This window comes from Ochotona curzoniae, unplaced genomic scaffold (assembly GCF_017591425.1).
Source record: "Ochotona curzoniae isolate NIBS_2020 unplaced genomic scaffold, NIBS_Ocur_1.0 scaffold_3223, whole genome shotgun sequence".
Classification (NCBI taxonomy): domain Eukaryota; kingdom Metazoa; phylum Chordata; class Mammalia; order Lagomorpha; family Ochotonidae; genus Ochotona; species Ochotona curzoniae.
In genome coordinates this window covers 6,092,223-6,112,383 of record NW_024467108.1, presented here as the reverse complement: position 1 = coordinate 6,112,383, position 20,161 = coordinate 6,092,223, and the positions used below count along the sequence as shown (strand labels likewise).

Genomic DNA, 20,161 nt, shown 5'->3' with positions numbered 1-20,161 from the left:
AAGGAAGAAAAACTAGTATTATACTATACAAGTATATTTGTAGGTTTCATTGGAAATCCTACCTTTATTCAGAAGTAGTCACTGCGACATAACTTCACTTTCAATAGTTAGGATTTTCATCACCTTAAAGATTTATCATTTCTTTGTATTGCAAAGTTTCAAATTCCTATTATCTAGTTTTTAAAATAAAATGTATAATAAATATTTTAAACTTAAGTCACCCTACTGTGCTGTGGGATGTATCACTTATTCCTCTGTTAATGATTTATTTATTTGAAAGAGAGAGAGCCAGTAACTGTATTTTGGTACCAATATCTGATCTCTCTCTGTCTCTTCTCTCACAATCCTTCCTGGTGCTTAATGACCACCACCACTCTCAACTCTACATACATGAAATTAACTACATACTCACCTTTCACATATGAGGGAGAACGTGCAGGATTTATCTCTATGTATCTGGCTTATTTCATTTAATATAATATTTTTCATATTGCTACAAATGTCATGATTTCATTATCTCTCTTTTTTAAAGATTTACTTACAAATTTGAAAGAGCTACAGAGAGAGGAAGAGGGAGAGAGAGAGAAAGATCTTCCATCTGCTAGTTAACTCCGCAGATGACCACAACAGCCACAAAGCCAGGAGCAGGATCCAGGTCTCCCGCAGGGGTGGCAAGGGTGGTGGGGCTAAACTCTTGGGCCATTTTCTGCTACTTTTCCAGCCAATAGCAGGGAGCTGGATTAAAAGTGGAGCAGCTGGACATGAATTGGTGCCCAAAGACAACAATTTTGCCCCACTGTGCTATAGTACATGCTGTGATTTCAGTCCATTTATGGATAATAATATCCTGTTGTATTTGTATGCCATATTTTCTTTACTCATTCATGTTTCAGTATAGACATCTTGATGGAATCTGTATCTTGATTATTGTAAATAGTGTTGCAATAAACATGAAGGTGAAGGTTTCTCTTGAGATACTGATTTCAATTTCTTAGGTTATATATGAGTTAGCTTATCATATGACAGTTCTATTTAAAGTAACCTCCTTACTGTTTTCCCATAATGACTGTAACTTACATTCCTATCAACAGTGTCTAAGAGTTTCCCTTTCTGCCCATCACCACCAGCATCTGCCATCTTTTTTTCTTTTTTTTTTTTGTATTTTAGCTATTCTGAGTAAAATCAGATGGTATCTCATTGAGGTTTTGATTTTTGTCCTGATGGTCACTGATGTTGAGCACTTTTAATATATTTATGGCTATATATGTATGTGTGTGCATACATATAAATATATGAGAATCAGAGGTATGTAAGATTATTCATTTACATTTTTGTCATTGGGGTTTTTATTACTTCCTTATATATTGTGAATATTAATCCTTTGAAGAATGAAAAATAATTTAAGTTATTTTTTTATTGGAAAGGCAGATGCACAGAGAGGAGAAACAGAGAGAAAGATCTATCCATTGGTTCACTCCCCAAGTTGCTGCTATGGCCAGAACTAAGCTCACCCACAGCCAAAAGCCAGGAGCTTCTTCCAGGTCTCACACACGTGCAGGGTCCCAAGGTTTTGAGCCATCCTCTACTGCTTTCCCAGGCCACAAGCAGAGGGAAGTGGATGGGAGGTGGAGCAGCCAAGACACAAACTGGCACCCATATGGGATCCCGGCACATGCAAGGGATTTAGCCACTAGGCTATTGTGCTGAGCCCTAACTTCAGTTCTTAAACAGCGATGAATTTAAGTCTAATTCCCAAGCAGTAGTGACAAAATAAATTATGAAACCCAAGTTTTAAATTTGCTTTAAATTCGCAAATCTCAAATGAATTATACTAATTCTACCAGAATCCTTTGGCGCAAAGGAAAAACATGTTTTTCCAGGGTATTTATTGACTGTGAGCTTTTAAAAGTTTGGATGTGGCATGGAAGGAGATGGGGGCAGGAGACCAGAAACTGCTTTAAATAAAAACAGAGAAAATGGGAAAGGTCAGCCAAGACAAGAGAGCCACAGCACCAAACAGAGGGTCTCTATAATCCAACCACAACAGCCGTGTTGTTAAGCACTGCCACACATATAATCAGACATTTCCACAGTCTTTCCCACCAAGCTGCAATCTAATGATTGACTTTTTTAATGAAATAAAAGTGAAAGAACATAAGTAAAAGAAAAAAAAAGAGTACTAGTATCTATTAAGTTTACATGCCTGAAACCATGCTAGTGATTTTATACCAACTATCACCTTATAAACTGGATATTGTCATCTTTATTGTACATACCATGAGACTTTAAAAAACAAGAATATTATTGTGAGTTCAAGATCAACTTCCATTCAAGGTCAGGAGGTATTATTTGTGTTATTGATTTTATTTATTTGAAAGAGAAAGAGAGCAAGTGATCTAATTCACTCCGCAATGACTTCAACAGTTGAGGCTGAGCCAGCTGAAGCAAGGAGCCCAACACTCCATCCCAGCCTCTCTCCCACATGGGTAGCAGGGGCCCATGTACTTGAACTATTATCTGCTTCTTTCCCAGGTGGATTAGCAGGGAGCGAGATGAGAGGTAGAGTAGCTGGGAATGGAATTGGCACTCAATTCCAACGTGGGATACTGGCATCACAAGTGGTGGCTTAACGTGCTATACCAAAAAGCCAGCCTCTCAGGAACGTGAGGTCAAGCAAGAATAAAGAAACTTCCCAGTGTTATATACTCCTAAGTGGGAATATATAGATTGAAGTTTAGGTCATGTTTCTTTAACATTAGCCATGTTCCTAATACCATGTTATTCTGAAAAAGCAATGCCAAAGAAAGAAGACAGAAGAGATACACCCACGAGTGTTGGCATTCACCAATAATTCATAAGAAACAAGAAACCCATATAATTCCAGCAAGCCTACTAGACTCATCTGGACCTCTAAAACATTTATTCACTCGTATTCCACGTGCTTAAAGAAATGACACTGTTCTAAGACAATCTTTCACTGCTACAAAGAATTTTCATCTTGAGCTATCTTTCCACATTTTAAAATTTTGTATATAAGCTAAACAGGAAAAAAAAAATCTACCCACAACACTGTTGAGCAGAACATATACAGTGAGTTTAGTTACCCACTGAATATTGTGAATATTCCCCAGGCCCTGAAATAAGTACTTGAATAGTTGATTACCTCAGCCCTCAGTAATGTTGGGTTTAAAGCTTGGGCTTGGGGATGCAGTCTGGAAAAAGTCCTGCTTCAATGATCAAGACCAAGATGCACTACTGAATCCAAATAGATTCATCACTTCTCTAGCATTGTCCATTTTTACTAAAATGGCTTAGAATGACAACTAGATATAATACATCTTATTTATTTTATAAATAAGATTCTGTAATGAATAGAATGTGCCATACAATTCTATATTCACTCAACAAATACCTACTGAAACCCTAAATACTGGAGGTACAAAGCCAAAGCTTAAAAATTCTTTAATTTCACGTGCTATCAACATGTGGAGAAAATATACATGGGAATAATTATAATAGTTTATGAAAAGTAGAGATATATCATTCACTCAATAAATGTTCATACTAAACACTGCAACAAGTATTGGGATACAGCAATGAACAAGACAAAAGCCCTGTGCCCTCACATTAAAGTCAAAACAGTCTCAAAGATTTCCTAAGTCTCCAACTGAACAACAACAAAAAATGTATTTCAGGTCAAAAAAATATCATATCACATGAGGAAATAGGTGGCCACAAGAATCAGCAAGGGCTTGGCATGAAGGTTCAGTGGCTAAATCCTCTCCTTGCATGCACCGGGATCCTATGTGAGAGCTGGTTCATGTCCTGACTGCTCCACTTCTCATTCAGCTCCCTCTGCTTGTGCCCTGGGAAGGCAGTAGAGGATGGCCCAAAGCCTTGGGACCCTGCACCTACGTGGGAAACCTGGAAGAATCTCCTGGCTCCTGGGCTTGGGTAAGCTCAACTCCAGGTACCTTAGCCACTTGTGGAGTGTACCAGCGAATCGAAGATTTCTTTCTCTGTATCTCCTTCTCTCTGCAAATTTGCCTTTCCATTAAAAAAATATTTTTTAAAAAATCAACAAAATGATAAGCAATGGAATTAATTAGAGAAGCAGAAATTGAAGATAACTGAAATTAATACTGATTTAAAATATTTTAAAAGTATTTCTGAAATGGTTACAGAAATAAAAGATAACAACAAAAAATGAAGGAAGAAAAACTATCAAAAACACACTTGAATAAAAAACAAATCGAGGACGAAGCTGTAGCATGGTGGGTGTTAAGTTGTCACCTGCAGTGTCAGCATTCCGTATGGGCATGGGTTTGAGTCCCATCTGCTCCACTTCCAATCCAGCTCCCTGCTAATGTGCCTGAGAAAGCAGCAGAGAATGGCCCTGGACCTCGCATCCACTTAGGAGACACAGAAGAAGCTCCCGGTTCCCAGCTTCAGCCTGGCCCAGCCCCAGCTATTAGTATTTGTGGACTGAACCAGAAGACAGAAAATTACTCTCTCTTTTTCTGCCCCTTTCTCTGTGTAGCTCTGCCTTTCAAATAGATAAAATACATCTTTTTACAAAAAAGAAAAAGAAGTAAATAGAATTTCTAGAAATGCCTCCCTACATGTGACGGCATGACAGGCTAATCCTCTTCCCTGTAGTGCTGGCATCCCATATGGGCACTGATTCATGTCCTGACTGTTCTACTTCTGATCCAGCTCTCTGCTTATAGCCTGAGAAAGCAGTGGAGGATGGTCCAAGTCCTTGTGCCCCACTTACATGGGAGATCTGGGTTAAGCTCCTGGCCCTGGTTTCTGATCAGCTCTGCTCTGTTTCAGTCACTTGGAAAGTGAACCAGCAGATGGAAGGCCTTCTCTCTGTCTCTCCTTTTCACATTTCAAATAAAAATAAGTAAATCTTTTAAAATATGCATAAAATACTTAAAGAGGAAAAAAGTCAACTTAGAATTATGTATTTACTAAAAGTGTCATTCAAAAAATTAGACTTGTTTAAAAAAAGAACTTCTGGAAATGAATAACAAAAATATTATAGAGAAAAAGTAAATATAGAATTTAAAAAGTAGGACTGGATTAACCAAATGAAGAGTGATGGGAGGGACATAGCAAGGCACTTCAGGCTAAAAGGGTACACATGCAAGAAACTGTGACGCTGTATTCTGTGCTTGGGAAAATAAACGCAGTACCATATGAAGTGCAGGTGCTTAGAAAGGCAAGAGATTAGAAAGTCTTCTTATGCTACACCACTCAACTCTATCTTCCATGCACGCCGTCTTGATTATTTGAAATTTTTATCTTATATGTTTGTGAATACACATAGTAAACAGCATTTCGAGTTTCAAGTACAGAAATCCTTGGGTAAGAAAAAGTGAAAAATAACTATTGAGCAATACAGCAGATAACTTTCAAATTCTTTCATCACGAGTACTGGGATAAATTAGAAATTTTTAATAACTATAATTTAAGATATATAGCTGATCTTCAAAAACTGTCTTCCAACTGGGTTGTGAGTGCCCTACAGAGAGCAAGGCAGTGACGGATTGTCAGTACCACAGGAGGCTGCTCCAACATCCCCACGGGATGGGCACTGGCTCCTACACAGAGAATCTGTGAGATGTGACATTACCTGCAGAGAGCTGAGGTGCTTGTGAGGCTGTCTACTTAGAAGCACAGAAAAATAAGTAAGCCTGTCTATGTGGAGCTGCTAAGGTAAATAAATAAATAAATAAAACAATGAAAACAATAATCACCTCACGTGGGAATGTAACAACAGGGTAGGTAACATATTGACTATGGTCCTTATAATGCTCGCTTCTGGAATCCACACCCTTGTACAACTTGCTCCCCTGTGTAGGTCAGTCCTGTATTTTGCTGCTAACCATACGGGCCATCTGCTGCTGCTTTCCCAGGCATATGAACAAGGAGCTAGATTAGAAGTAGAGTAGCTGGGATTCAAATCAACACATGGAAGACCTGAAAGAGCTCTTGGCTCCTGGCTTCACAGTGGCTCAGTTCCAGCTCAGCTACAGCCATTGAAGCCACTTGGGGAGTGAACTAGTGGATAGAAGATCTCTCTCTCTGTAAATCTGTATTTCAAAAAAATAAATCTTTAAAAAACAGAACAAGAGAGACTCAAGGTGGCAGATTAGCGTAAGAACATGTTTAAACAGATGAGGAAACATTATCCAGTAAGAAGCAGAGAGGCACATTCCAGAAAATAGGAGAGAACAGAATGACAGCAGAGGGGTACCTGGAGTCTGACAGACACAGGAAAGCAGCAGACACAAAGGTGTGGTGTTGCAGTGACTGATACCCCAGTGGCATTCAGCAATCTAAACTGCCCCATCAGGCAAAACTCCACCAGCAACCAGGTGGGAAGGAACATTCACTGGGAGCTCAGGAGGTGAACCCAGACAAAGAACTATCCATCCTGCTGGTCTGTTTGATTTGACCAGGAGCAGAGACAGACTGCAGTGACTGCAAACAAAGAGCCATATACCAACTGCAATCAGTAAAACTGAACTGTAGACCTGTGGGTGACACAGCTTGGAAACCTGCACCAAGGAGAAGAATCTGCTAACCAGAAATACAATGACCAAGAGCAAAAGAAGAGACAAAGGCACAATGAATATTACTGAAAACGTTCCTGCAAAGGAGCAAAACCCTCTGCCAACCTCAGAATTAACTGAGGAAGGCATCAAGAAAACAGGGGATCCAGAATTCAAAACACTTGTTATAAAACTCCTTATCAACAATGAGAAGCAGATAGTATAGGAGTTCAAGGAATTTAAGGAATATGTCACACTGGAAATGAGTCAAATGAAAGCTGCTATATCAGAAATGAAGAATACAGTGGAGCAAATTAAAAGTTCAGTGGAGAGTCTCCAAAACAGAATGAAGGAGACATAAGAAAGAATCTCAGCACCAGAGGGAAACAAACAAAAAGCTGGAAGCAGAGCTAGATCAGGCCAAAAATTAAAAAAAAAAAAAAAAAAAAGTATTCAAGAATTGAAACACTCTATTAAAAGGCCAAATACAAGAGTTATGGGAGTCCCAGAAGGTGCAGAAAGAGAAGTTAGATTTACAGATGTATTTAGTGAAATAATAAGGGAAAATTCCCCTAATCTGGAGAACAAATTGGGAAACGACATCCAGGAGGGGCACAGAACTCCCAACAGGCCTGATCAAAAGCGATCTTCACCAAGACACATGATATTCAAGCTCTCTTCAATTGAACATAAGGAAAATATCCTTAAGTGTATACATGAAAAAAATCAATTGACATATAAAGGAATGCCAATTAAACTCACAGATGATCTCTCACAGGAATCTCTACAGGCCAGAAGAGAATGGAGCGACATATTCCAGAATCTAAAAGGAACAAATTGTCGGCCCAGGATAATGCACCCAGCAAAGCTTTTTTGACTTTGAAAATGAAATGAAATTCTTTGACTGTAAAGAAAAGTTAAAAGAATATGTCTCTCCCAATCCTGCCCTACAAATGATACTTAAAGATGTTCTCTTTTCCAACCTGGGCCAGTTCACCCCTCCTTAGGCAACCTGGTGGTGCCCTGCTCCCAGGAGGTCCCCATATTGATGCCGAACTTAGTGCGGACACCCAATCAGCATAGTGCACTACCGCCCAGAACTCCTAGACTCAAGCGATCATCCTGCCTCAGCCTCCCACGTAGCTGGGACTAATGGTGCATGCCACCGTACCCGGCTAAAGATGTTCTCTTAACAGAGAAGAGGAATAGCATCCACTAAAACCAAAGACAGATCTGAAGAGCATCCCAGTAAAAATAACAACAGAAGACTACATCAATGAACAACCCATTGCTAAAATGATGGGACCAAATTGCCACCACTCCTGTATTAGCTCTGAATGTCAATGTCTTAAACTCATCAATCAAATATCATAGATTAACAGACTGGATAAAAAAACAAAACCAATCTATTTGTTGCCTACAGGAGACATATCACCAACAAAGATCACCAAAAAATCTGTATCTTATGGATTTTGATCTTTTTTTGTTAGTTTCATTTCTTCAAAACACTTTCTTCTGATCAAATTCTTCAATTATTCATACATCATACAGTAGCATCATTTTCTTCAAGAAGGTTCTTGATTCTCTTGTTCATCTCTTCAGCCACACATTAATCAGTAGCATGTTATTTGACTTCGTGGTGTTTTTAATTTCTTTTTTTCTTCCTGTTGTTGATTTTGTTTTGTGGCTTTTCATTTGGGGGATGTATAGTAACTGTGTGATGAAGACTATCATATCCAGATGTGAGGATACAATGCGGTCTGCATCTCTATTCCCAAAAATGGACTCCCAATGAAACTGTTAACTATATCTTGACAATAGGATGCTAGACTCTCTGCCATTGTCCATGCCAGCAATGATGGGCATAAGTTTATAAAGAGCTATACTATAGTAATAATATAGGAGAATTCAGTGGGGGGGAAGGGTTTTGGAGATGAGGTAACAGAAATTCCAGGGTCTATGGAAATGTATCATAAAATTAAATAATAACAAAAAAAGAAATAAAAGAAAAAAACAGCATCTAGAGATGCTGGCACTGCAGTCAGTGATTTTTTTTTTAGTCAGTGATCTTAATCCACTACATGATTCTGGCCTCCAAACCTATATACTTTATTTCATTTTTTAAATATTTATTTTTTATTGGAAAGGTGGATATAGAGAGGAGGAGACAGGGAGGAAGTTCTTCTGTCCGATGGTTCACTCCCCAAGCGGCCACAACAGCTGGAGCTAAACTGATCTGAAGCCAGGAGCCAGGAGATTTTCTGGGTCTCCCACACTGATGCAGGATCCCAAAGCTTTGGGTTGTCCAAGCCACAAGTAGGGAGCTGGATGGGAAGCAGGGCCGCCGGGATTAGACCAGCACCCATATGGGATCCTGGTGCATGCAAGGCGAGGACTTTAACTACTACGCTATCATGCTTGGCCCAATCCTATATACTTTAAATAGGTATTACTATGTCAAAATATTTAAAGTAAAAAAAAAAAATACATGCACAAATTTAATCTAATCATCTAGTTAGTATTTATTGATTTCCTGCTGTGTGTGAAGTACTGCTGATTCAAGATGATACAAAGATCATTAGGGCTTTGAAAAACAGTCTAGAGGTAAAACATGGATATAAAAAAATAAGAACTGAAGAACATGCAACAATATATATGAAGAACTGAGAGCCCAGAGGAGAGAGCAAGTCCACCTGGAAGAATTGGGGGAAGTTTCCAGGAGCAAGCAATATTTAATCCGGTCTCTAGACAGTTACAGCAGAACATGAGTAACTGAACCAATGTGTGTGTGGGGGGGGGGGGGGGGGGGGGGAGGGAGTGGGATGTGTGAAAGTAACCGCATAAAACCATTTGTGAGTCTTACAAAAAGAACAGCCTCTTCAGTCACCCCTGAAACTAAAGAGAACCCTATACAGCATATTCAAAATCAGACTGACTAGACAGAGAGAAGAATTAGGTCCTGAAAAAGATTAGGCAATCAGATTCTGCTATTTAAGATTAATTCACTCAGGGCCAGCACAGCGGCAACAGCAAGCTAAGCTTCTGCCTGTGTGTGTGCTAGTTTGCCATCCCGGTGCCAGTTCAAGTTCCGGCAGCCTTGCTTCCCATCCAGCTCCCCAGGAAAGGCCTGGGAAAGCAGCAGAAGCTGGCCTAAATCCTTGGGTCCCCTGTACCCACATAGGAGATCCCAAAGCAATTCCTGGCTCCCACTTCAGATAGGTCTAACTAAAGCCACTGCACTCACCTGGGAAGTGAACTAGCAAATGATAGAAACAAATTTTAAAAGATTAATTCATTCAACTCTTATTTTCAATGAGTTTTGTCTTTGTTCTTAATGTATACCAAGATACTTTCAAAACTTTATGGTGGGCCCAATGCAATGGTTCAACTGGCTAATCTGCCGCCTGCAAGTGCCAGGATCCATATGGAAGCCGGTTCATGTCCCAGCTGCTCCATTTCCCATCCAGCTCCCTGCTTCTGGCATGGGAAAGCAGCTTCCTGCTTATGGCGTGGGAAAGCCCAAAGCCTTAGGACCCTGCACCCGCGTGGGAGACTGAAAAGAAGCTCCTGGCTCCTGGCTTTGGATCAGCTCAGCTCTGCCCACTGTGGTCATTAGAAGACTAAACCAGGTTTAGGAAGCAGATGGAAGATCTTTGTCTCTCCTCTCTGTAAATTTGTCTTTGCTATAAGTAAATCTTTTAAAACAAAAGCTTATGCAGCTGAACAGTGTTTTGGCATAGCAGTTTTATCTGAATGCACCTAGGAAAATAGTGGAAGAGGCATAAGTATTTGAACCTCTGTCACTCATACAGGGGATCTGGATGAAACTCCTGGCTCCTGTCCTTGACGTGGGCCAGCTCTGGCTGTAGCAGCCACTTAGGGAGTAAATCAGTGAGTGAAAGCTCTCACTCTCTCTGCATTTCTTCGTGTGTGTGTGTGTGTGTGTATGCGTGTGTGTGTGTGTGTGTGTGTGTGTGTGTCTGCAATTCTGCCTTTTAAATGATGAATAAATTTTTGAAAAAATATATGAAAAATGCAATTAAAAATAAGTTTATGGGTCCGGCACAATGGCCCAGTGGCTGGACCCTCGTCTTGTATGTGCTGGCATCCCATATGGTTGCTGGTTCATGTCCTGACTGCTCCACTTCCCATCCAGCTCCTTGCTTAAGGCCTGGGAAAGCAACAGAGGAAGGCCCTAAGCCTTGAGACCCTGCACCTACGTGGGAGACCAGAAAAAAAGTTCCTGGCTTTGGATTGGCTCGCTCTCTCTGTATCTTCTTTTGTCTGTAATTCTACTTTACCAAGAAAAATGAATATATCTTTTTAAAAAGCTTGTTTCAGTCCAAATTTTGAAATACACACATAGCTCTTTCATTATACACATTTTCTAAGAACTCTTTGAAGACCCTTTATACAATACCTGTGCTTTCTTAGAAGATTCAACTGATTGTCAAGCTCAGCTCAATAGTCATACATCCTCAATGAAGTTTTCCATAATGCTAAAAATAAAATAAATTTCTCTTTTTCTACTTTCTGGTGATTTTGTTCACACTATCATTCACTGAATCACAATGCTTTATGAATAATGCCTGTTTGTTTTTTCCTGCCAGACTTCAGCTTTCTGACAGTAGAATCTATCTCCAACTTCCTTAGGCCATCAGAGCACAGCACTGTCCTTGGTACAGAGTTTCCTGTGACTTGGAATGGGTCCCCACCAGGTGACCTGAGGAAACTGCTTTACCTGCATGTACCACAGCTCCCTCACCGATAAACTCCAAAGATCCTGAAAGTTTCAAATGGTTGCAGGTACATTTTAGGATGCAATACCGGTAACATTTTTACTGTAAAAATACAGTAAGAATCCCTACATTAATGTTTAATATAGAAAACATATTTATGTTAAAGCTAATCAATATACTTTCCCAGTCAACTGATAATGACATATGACTTACATGAAGTATTTTTTTTCATTTTCAAGAGAAGTCAAAGGTTTATTTTTACTGAAATTTGCCACTATTTTCTATTTGTGATTTTTAATACACTTTAAAATATTTCTTATACTAATTAACAGTCTCAGGGCCCAAAGCAACTTCAACTAGTGATGGTAATGCTTGACATGCAAGAGGAGTTACCCTGCAACTAAAACATGCACAAAAATAAGGTTTTCAAATATAAATCAATTTGTATTTCTCTTCTCATTAGGCTTTTATAATTCTGCTCCACAGGCACAGATAAGGCAGATATTTTATTTATAACAACTTCTTTTTAAGATTTTAAAAATTTATTTTGAAAGTCAGAATTACAGAGAAAGAAGAGAGACAGAGATCTTCCATTCACTCCACAGATGGTCACAATTGCCAGGGTGGGGCCAGGACCAAGCCAAGAACCAGGAGATTCTTTCAGGTCTCCCACGTGGGTGGCAGGGTCCCAAGCACTTGGCTCATCTCCTACTGCTTTTCCAAGACCATAACAGAGCTAGATTGGAAGTGGAGCAGCTGGAATACAAAATGGCACCTTTATGGGATGAGAGCATCTCAGGTAGCAGCTTTACCTACTATCCCACAACACTGACCTCTATAGTGTCTTGGGTTTTTTTTCCTTAAGGTTTTTTATTATTATTATTTTGAATTTTATGGTACAATTCTACATGACCGGGGATTTCATTACTTCCTCCCCAAACTCCCGCTCCCAACTGATTTTCCCCATATTATCACAATAGTATAGTCCTTCATAAGCATAAGCAGTCATAAGTCCATCAGTCTGTTATTTAATTTGCCCTGACATTGTTGGTACAGTCAATGCCAAACAGGCCAGCGTCCTATTGTCTAGATATGTCCAACAGTTTCATTTGGGAGTCCATCTTTGATTTGGAAGTAGAGATGCATACTACTTTGCATCTTCACATCTGGATATGATAGTCTCTATTATGCCATCACTATGTATTCCCTTAAATGAGAAGCCACAAAACAAGTCAACAATAGGTATGAAGTTGAAGCAAAAAATTTACAGCACCATGAAGCCAAAAAATGCACCGCTGAATAACCAATGCATGGGTGAAGAAAAGAAGAAAAAAACACAAAATCTTCTTGGGTAATATGATGCCACTGCTTGATCTATGAGCCAATGATGAATTTCACAAGAGAAAAAAAAAAACTATTTCAAAGAAATGAAACTACAAACATCAAAACACATGGGATGCAGCAAAAACAGTATGGAAAGGGTTATTGATCTTATTTGCATGAGGGCTACCTTAGAGAGAACAGGTGGCATGTGTGCTTTCAGGATTGACTTATTTCACTGAGCATAATGATCTCTAGTTGGGACAAACTAGTTGCAAATTGTATAATTTCATTCTTTTTAATGGCTGAATAATATTTTATCAAGTAGCTGTACCACAGTTTCTTTAGCCACTCTTAGATGGGCATCTGGGTTGTTTCCATGTCTTTGCTATTGTAGATTGTGCTGCACATACAGGATTGCAGATCCCCTTCTCATATGCAGTGTTCATTTCCTTTGGATATATTTCTAGGAGTAGGATAACTGGGTCATATGGCACGTTTATTTGCAGTTCTCTAAGCACTCTCCATACTGATTTCCATATTGGTTGCACTAGCCTGCACTCCCACCAGCAGTGAAGGAGGTTACCATTCTCCCTACATCCACACGGCAGGTGTCTTCAGTAGAGTTCTGAATGCAGGCGAACCTCACTGGAGTTAGGTGGAACCTCAAAATGGTTTTCATTTGGATCTTCCTGATGGCTAAGGAGCCTGAGCACTTTTCATATGTCTATGAGTCATCTGAATTTGTTGTTTTGAAAAATGTCTGTTCATGTCCTTCACCCATTTCTTCACAGGGTTTTTGGTTGGTTCGCTGGTTTGTTTTTTACTGTCCCTGGATTTCTGAAGCTCTTCGTAAATTCTGGATATTAGTCCCCTATCAGTTGTGTAGTTTGCAAAGATATTCTCCCATTCTGTTGGTTGCTTCTTGACTTTGTGTCCTTTGCTATACAGAAGCTTTTTAGTTTGATGTACTCCCATTTATTTATTTTGGCTTTGACTGCCTGTGTCTTTGGTGTATTTTCCAAGAAGTCTTTCCCCATTCCTATATTTTGGAGAGTAGTTCCTACATTTTCCTATAATAGTTTGATGGTTTCTGGGTGTAGATTTAGGTCCCTGATTCATTTAGAGCTGATTTTTTATATAATGTGACAGGTGCGGGTCTTGCTTCTTAATTCTGCAAGCTGCTATCCAATTGTCCCAATAGCATTTGTTGAATAGACCATAATTTTTGCCTGGACTGTTTTCAGTTCTCTTGTCAAAGATTAGTTGACTATACATGCGTGGGCTCCCTTCTGGTGTTTCTATTCTGTTCCATTGATCTCTGTTTCTGTACCAGTACCAGACTGTTTTGATGACCACTGCCCTATAGTATGTATTGAGGTCTGGAATTGTGATTCCTCCAGTTTCATTTTTATTTTTCAGGATAGTTTTAGATATTTGTGGTCTCTTGTATTCCAGATGAACTTTTGTATCTTCTATTTCTGAGAAGAATGTTTTTGGGATTTTGATTGGGATTGCATTAAATCTGTATATTGCTTTTGGTAATATGAACATTTTAATGATATTGATTCTGCAAATTCAGGAACATGGTAAATTTCTCCATTTTTCAATGTCTTCTTCTGTTTTATTTTTAATGTTTTATAGTTTTCATCTTAGAGGTCTTCCACATATTTAGCTAGTTTAGTCCCTATATATTTAAGATTCCTCTCCTCTATTTTAAAGGGGACTGTACTTACAATTTCTTTCTCAGCCATGGAAATATTTGTGTACACCAGTGTCATCGATTTGTGTTCATTAATTTTGTATCCTGCTACCTTGCCAAAATCTCTTATGAGTTCCAATAGTCTCTTGACTGAGTCTTTTCGTTCTCCAAAGTAGAGAATTGTGTCAACTGCAAATATAATGTCTTTTTCAACTTTAAAAAATGCACTTATTAGAAAAACTCAAGAGAAGTGACTTCAGATCACAGAAACTCTCTCACTTCTACTTTATTGCCTCTCTCTTCTCTTCTTGAAAATTTTTTGACGGATAACAAGTTTTAGATTGCTTAACAAGCAACTTTGAAGCCCACTAATAATTCTATTTTAAGATGTCAAATTAATCAAAATGCTTGAGTCCTTGAAAGCCTGCTGTGACAGGACAGAGAGAAAACATTTCACATAAGTAATATTTATTCTGTACTTATTACTATATCATTACTTATTGTTGTTTTCAACTTTAAGATACTGCAATCATATTCTTTTTAAAAGACTTAATCTAAAGCATTTGTAGCCATTAATACCTTAAAAATTATTTTTGTTCCTTTTGAGGTAAAATTTAATTCTAAGAAACTGACAAGAGCACATATTGACAATTTCCTTGCAAAATATTTAAAGTTGTAATATTCTAGCTACCAATTTGACTCTGTGAAGATGATTCTTTTTACTTAATCCAAGGCTTCTAAATCTACATTAAGCAATCACTTTGAGTTTTCCTTTATTTTCTCATTACCCATTCATAACCTTCACTCCCTTTTTTTGTTCTAGATTCATTTTATCTATTTGAAAGGCACAGTGACAGGGAGACAAAGGGAAAGGGACAGATAGGCAGGGAAAGAGATCTTCTATCCACTGGTTCATTCGCCAAGGTTAGAGCCAGACCAAACCAAAGCCAAGACCCAGGAACTCCATCTGGGTCTCTCACAAGGGTGGCAAGAACTATTTTCCACTGTTCTCCAAGGCATATTAGTAGAGTGCTAGATCTGAAGGGAGGCAGCCAAGTCTCTGGGCTCTATTAGATGGGAAGCTAGCATTGTAGGTGATGGCTTGACTTGCTGTACCAACCACAATGCCCACCCCTTTACTCCTTAAAACCAATATTGCCTTAGTCCCCAATTTCTTATTTAAAATACTTTCTAAAAACATTGAGCACAAAATATCTGCTCTGTTCTTTGTAACTATTTTATATATCCTTTTATTTTCACTCACTTTGACCATTCTTAACATTAAAATTTTACGTATATATTGTTTCTAATGACAATTCTTTCTTAAGAAAAACTAGTTATTCTATTGATTTTAAAGGTAGAGAAACAGGGCCCGGCGCGGTGGCGCAAGTGGTTAAAGGTCCTCGCCTTGCACACCCGGGATCCCATATGGGTGCCGGTTCTAATCCCGGCAGCCCCGCTTCCCTTCCAGCTCCCTGCCTGTGGCCTGGGAAAGCAGTGGAGGACAGCCCAAAGCTTTGGGACCCTGCACCCGCGTGGGAGACCTGGAAGAGCTCCTGGCTTCGGATCGGCATAGTATCGGCCTGTTGCTCTCACTTGGGGAGTGAATCATCGGACGGAAGATCTTCCTCTCTGTCTCTCCTCTCTGTATATCCGCCTTTCCAATGAAAAAATAATAAAAAATAAATCTTTAAAAAAAAGGTAGAGAAACAAAGAGGTTAATTTCTCATCTGTCTTTTTGCTCCTCAGATTCTCACTACAAAGGGTGCAGGAGCAAGCAAAATCCAGGGGTTAAAAACTAATCTAGTTCTTCTACATGGGTGTTAGGGACCTGATCATTATTGCTTCCCAGTGTATGCATCAGCAGACATCAAGAATCAGGATCAGAGCCAGAACACAAACAAAACCACTCCAATATGAGTGTGTCCCAAGCAGCATCCAAAATATTATAACAAACACTGGCCCTGGCAAGTTCTCACATTTAAGATTATGGCACCCGAGCCATGAAAGCCTACTCTATTGGATTTTCACCTAAAATGCCATCCTCAAGGCCAGGCCACTAATGTGGTTCAACAGCCTAAACCACTGCCTGCAATGCTGTCTTCCCATATGGATGTGAATTTAAGTTCCTGTTGCTGCACTTTCAATACAGCTTCTTGCTAATGTGCATGTGAAAGCAGTAGAAGACTTGGGCCCCTGTACCCATGAGGGACACCTGAAAGAAGCTCCTGGCTTGGCCTCAGTCTGACTCAGTCCAAGCCATTATGGCTATTAACGGCTATTTAGGGAGCGAACCAGCAGAACCACTTCTCCCTCTTTCAAAAAGAAAGGAAAGAAAAAAGGAAGGAAGGGAAGAAGGGAGAGAGGGAGGAAGGTAAGGAGAGAAGGAAGGAAGGAGGAAGGGAAAAAAAGAAGGAGGGAGGGAGAGAGAGAGAGAGAGAGGCCAATCTCCTATTATAAAACAACTTTTCCAAACTCTCCTCACATCCCACATCAGTAAGTTTACAGAAGACTAGCACCACAATCTACAGATATCAGAATAGACATCAGAACACTACAGTGATTTTAAGAGCTTCTACTTCTAACAACCATGACATAATAACTGGGATTGGACTTTGCTTGTCCTACTTACTAACAAGTACAAAAGAGAGCAATAGTTATGAGAAAAACTCTTTTTAGACATTAAACAACTAGGAAATACAGAAAGTACAATCCCTGAAGAAAGGGAAAAAAATAAATTCTACGATTACCTCAGTTTTCTGTAGGAAGCGCTTTCCAGATCTTGGTGCATAGAAAGAATGTGAGTACAGAATAGCAGTTTCAGTTAGTCATAGAGATTATAGACCAAGACAGTTAAGATTTACAGAACAGAATATCAAAGGATGAAGCTATGTAGAGAATGAACTTTAAACATTTAAAAGGAATTCTCTGAGCCTATCGCTGAAAGCTGGATTGCACAGGAATAGAGATTCCATTGGATTGAGAAAAGAATTACTGGAGCAAAATATAACTACCAGAGAGAGCTGTAAATAGAGCAAATACTGTAGCACATTAGCACAGAGAACTTCAAGTTGTGAACAGATAGAATGAAAATCATGTTGAACAATTACAAGATTTAGCAGCAGTCCCAGAAAGGTCATGTTTTAGTAATGAAGTAAACTTAGCCAAAAAGTAAAGACAAATTTAGCCCCCCCCCCCCGATATATGCTTTAAAACAAGTCTTGAAAGAAGCAGTTGACCAGAAATTTAATGGTTAGCCAAAATAAAGTCTAAAACTTAAAAAAAAAAAAAAAGCAAGATTGAATCATTCAGCAATCTAATGCTACAATGTCTGGAATCCAAACAAAAATTACTAAACAATCCAAAAAGAAAAAAAAAACTCTATCAAAAGAAGCAATGAAGAAATAACAGTGATGATGAAAATGATGAGTATTTTACATCAGGTATTACAATTATTTTTTAAGAATCTAAGGAAGGACCCTGCAGCGTGGCCTAGCGGCTTAAGTCCTCGCCTTGAACACACCGGGATCCCATATGGGCTCTGATTCTAATCCAGCAGCTCCATTTTCCATCCACCTCCCTGCTTGTGGCCTGGGAAAGCAGTGAGGTGGATGGCCCAAAGCCTTGAGACCCTGCACCCGCATGGGACCTAGAAGAGGCTCCTGGCTCTCGGCTTCAGATCGGCGCAGCACTGGCCGTTGCAGTCACTTGGGGAGTGAATCATCGGACAGATCATCTTTCTCTCAGTCTCTCCTCCTCTCTCTGTATATCTGGCTTTGTAATAAAAATAAATAAATCTACCAAAAAAAAAAAAAAGAATCTAAGGGAAAACATGAAAGCTGGCGTGTCTTTAAAAAAATCATTCGTTATTAATTAACAGATGGGATAAAAATTACATGATTTCAATAGATACAGAATAATATTTGACAGAATTCAACACCTGTAAGCAAGGTCAGAAAAGAACACCCTGAGTGGGTGTTTTTCCAAGTAGTTGAGACACTCCCATCCCATATTGGAGATCTAAGTTTGATTTCCAGGTCTAGCTCCTCCCTGTCATGCAGGCCCTAGGAAGTAGCCAGCAATGGCTCAAGGAATTGGGTTCCTGAGACCCATGTGGGAGACTGGAACTGCATTTCCAGCTTGCAGTTTCAGGCTCTGGCTGCTGCAGATATTGGGGCATTATTTTCTTTCTTTCAAAATGTCTCTCTATGTATCTCTAATAAATCAACAATGTTTCTTTTTTTAAAGATTGCTTTCCCAGGTCACAGCAGGGAGCTGGATGGGAAGCCAGAACCGGCGCCCATATGGGATCCTGGCGCATTCAAGGTGAGGACTTTAGCTGTTAAGCTACTGTGTCCAGCCCAAAAATGTTTCTTTCTTTTTTTTTTTCACAATTTTAATTTTTCATCATACAGTTCCATAGGCTCAGGGATTTCTCCTTCTACCACCCTCCCCATTCCCCTTCCCACCCTCTTCTCTTCCCACCTCCCTTCATATTATTATAATAGTATAATCCTTCAGCACCAATAAGCCCGTTATCCTGCTATTTAAGTGTATCATGACATTGTGGGTATGACAATGGTAGAAAAGTTCAGCATCCTACTGTTAAGATACATTTAACAGCTTTAATGGGAGCCTTTCTTTTATTTGGGAATAGAGATGCATACTGCAATGTATCTTCACTTCTTGGTATGCTAGTAATGTTTCTTTAAAAAAAAAAAGAAAAGAAGAACTTCCTCAATCATATCCACAAAAAGAGTAACTAACATTAAGTCTAAAATGAAATACTGGGTACTTTCCTTCTTATGCAAAGAAAAGTCAAGGATGTCCACTCATACCAGCTCCATTCAATATTGCAGCATGGATATTAGACAATACAGTTGCAAGAAAACAAAGTAAAATGCACAAAAACTGAAAAGAATACATAAAAATTCCTATTTGGAGACAACCTGTTTTGACCAAAAATATCTAGCAAGTGAATTTAGTTGTATGTGATTAACATATAACTTGAAAATGAAATTTAAAAATATAACTTGTAATAGAATCCAAGAATATTAAGTACCTTCAAATAAATTTAGTGATATTTTTTATCTCTACACTGAAAATTGTAAAACTGCTGAGAAAAATTAAAGGAGACCTAAATAAATGTGGAAATGCACCATGGCTGGCTACAAGACTCACAGTTTAAAGCTATCTGTTCCCCTCAAACTGATCAACTGATATAACACAATCCCAATAATAATCCCTAGAGGCTACTTTGATAAAAATGGATGCATTCATTTTAATGTAATTTGTTAATGCATAAACTACATTAAAACGTAGGAGGTTAAAACATCAAATATTTGTGGGCCCAGTGCGATAGAGTAATAGTTAAGGTCCTCACCTTGAACGCGCCCGGGATCCCATATGGGTTCTGGTTCTAATCCCAGCAGCTCCACTTCCCATCCAGCTCCTGGCTTGTGGCCTGGGAAAGCAGTCAAGGACGGCCCAAGGCTTTGGGAGCCTGCACCCACATGGGAGACCTGGAAAGAAGTTCCTGGCTCCTGGTTTCGGCGCAGCACTGGCTGTTGTGGCCACTTGGGGAGTGAATCATCAGACAGAAGATCTTCCTTTCTGTCTCCTCCTCTCTGTACATCTGCCCTTCCAATAAATAAATAAATCTTTAAAAAAAAAAACTTAGCAGGTTAAAACATCAAACATTTGTTATCTCACATATATTCGAAGTGTCAGGAATAAGGAAGCAATTTTGACTTAAGATCTCTCATTGGTACACAGTCAAAATGTTGGCCAAGTCTGCAGTCACCTAAAGGTCTGTGAGGAGCTGCGGGATCTGCTTC

At 39.2% G+C, this 20,161-nt stretch overlaps 1 protein-coding gene across 2 annotated transcripts in view; it reads right to left on the bottom strand.

The window, feature by feature from the left end:
- The window catches only part of ACER3 (alkaline ceramidase 3), a 132,250-nt gene that overhangs the window by 98,950 nt on the left and 13,139 nt on the right, over positions 1-20,161 (bottom strand). The window lies entirely within an intron of this gene.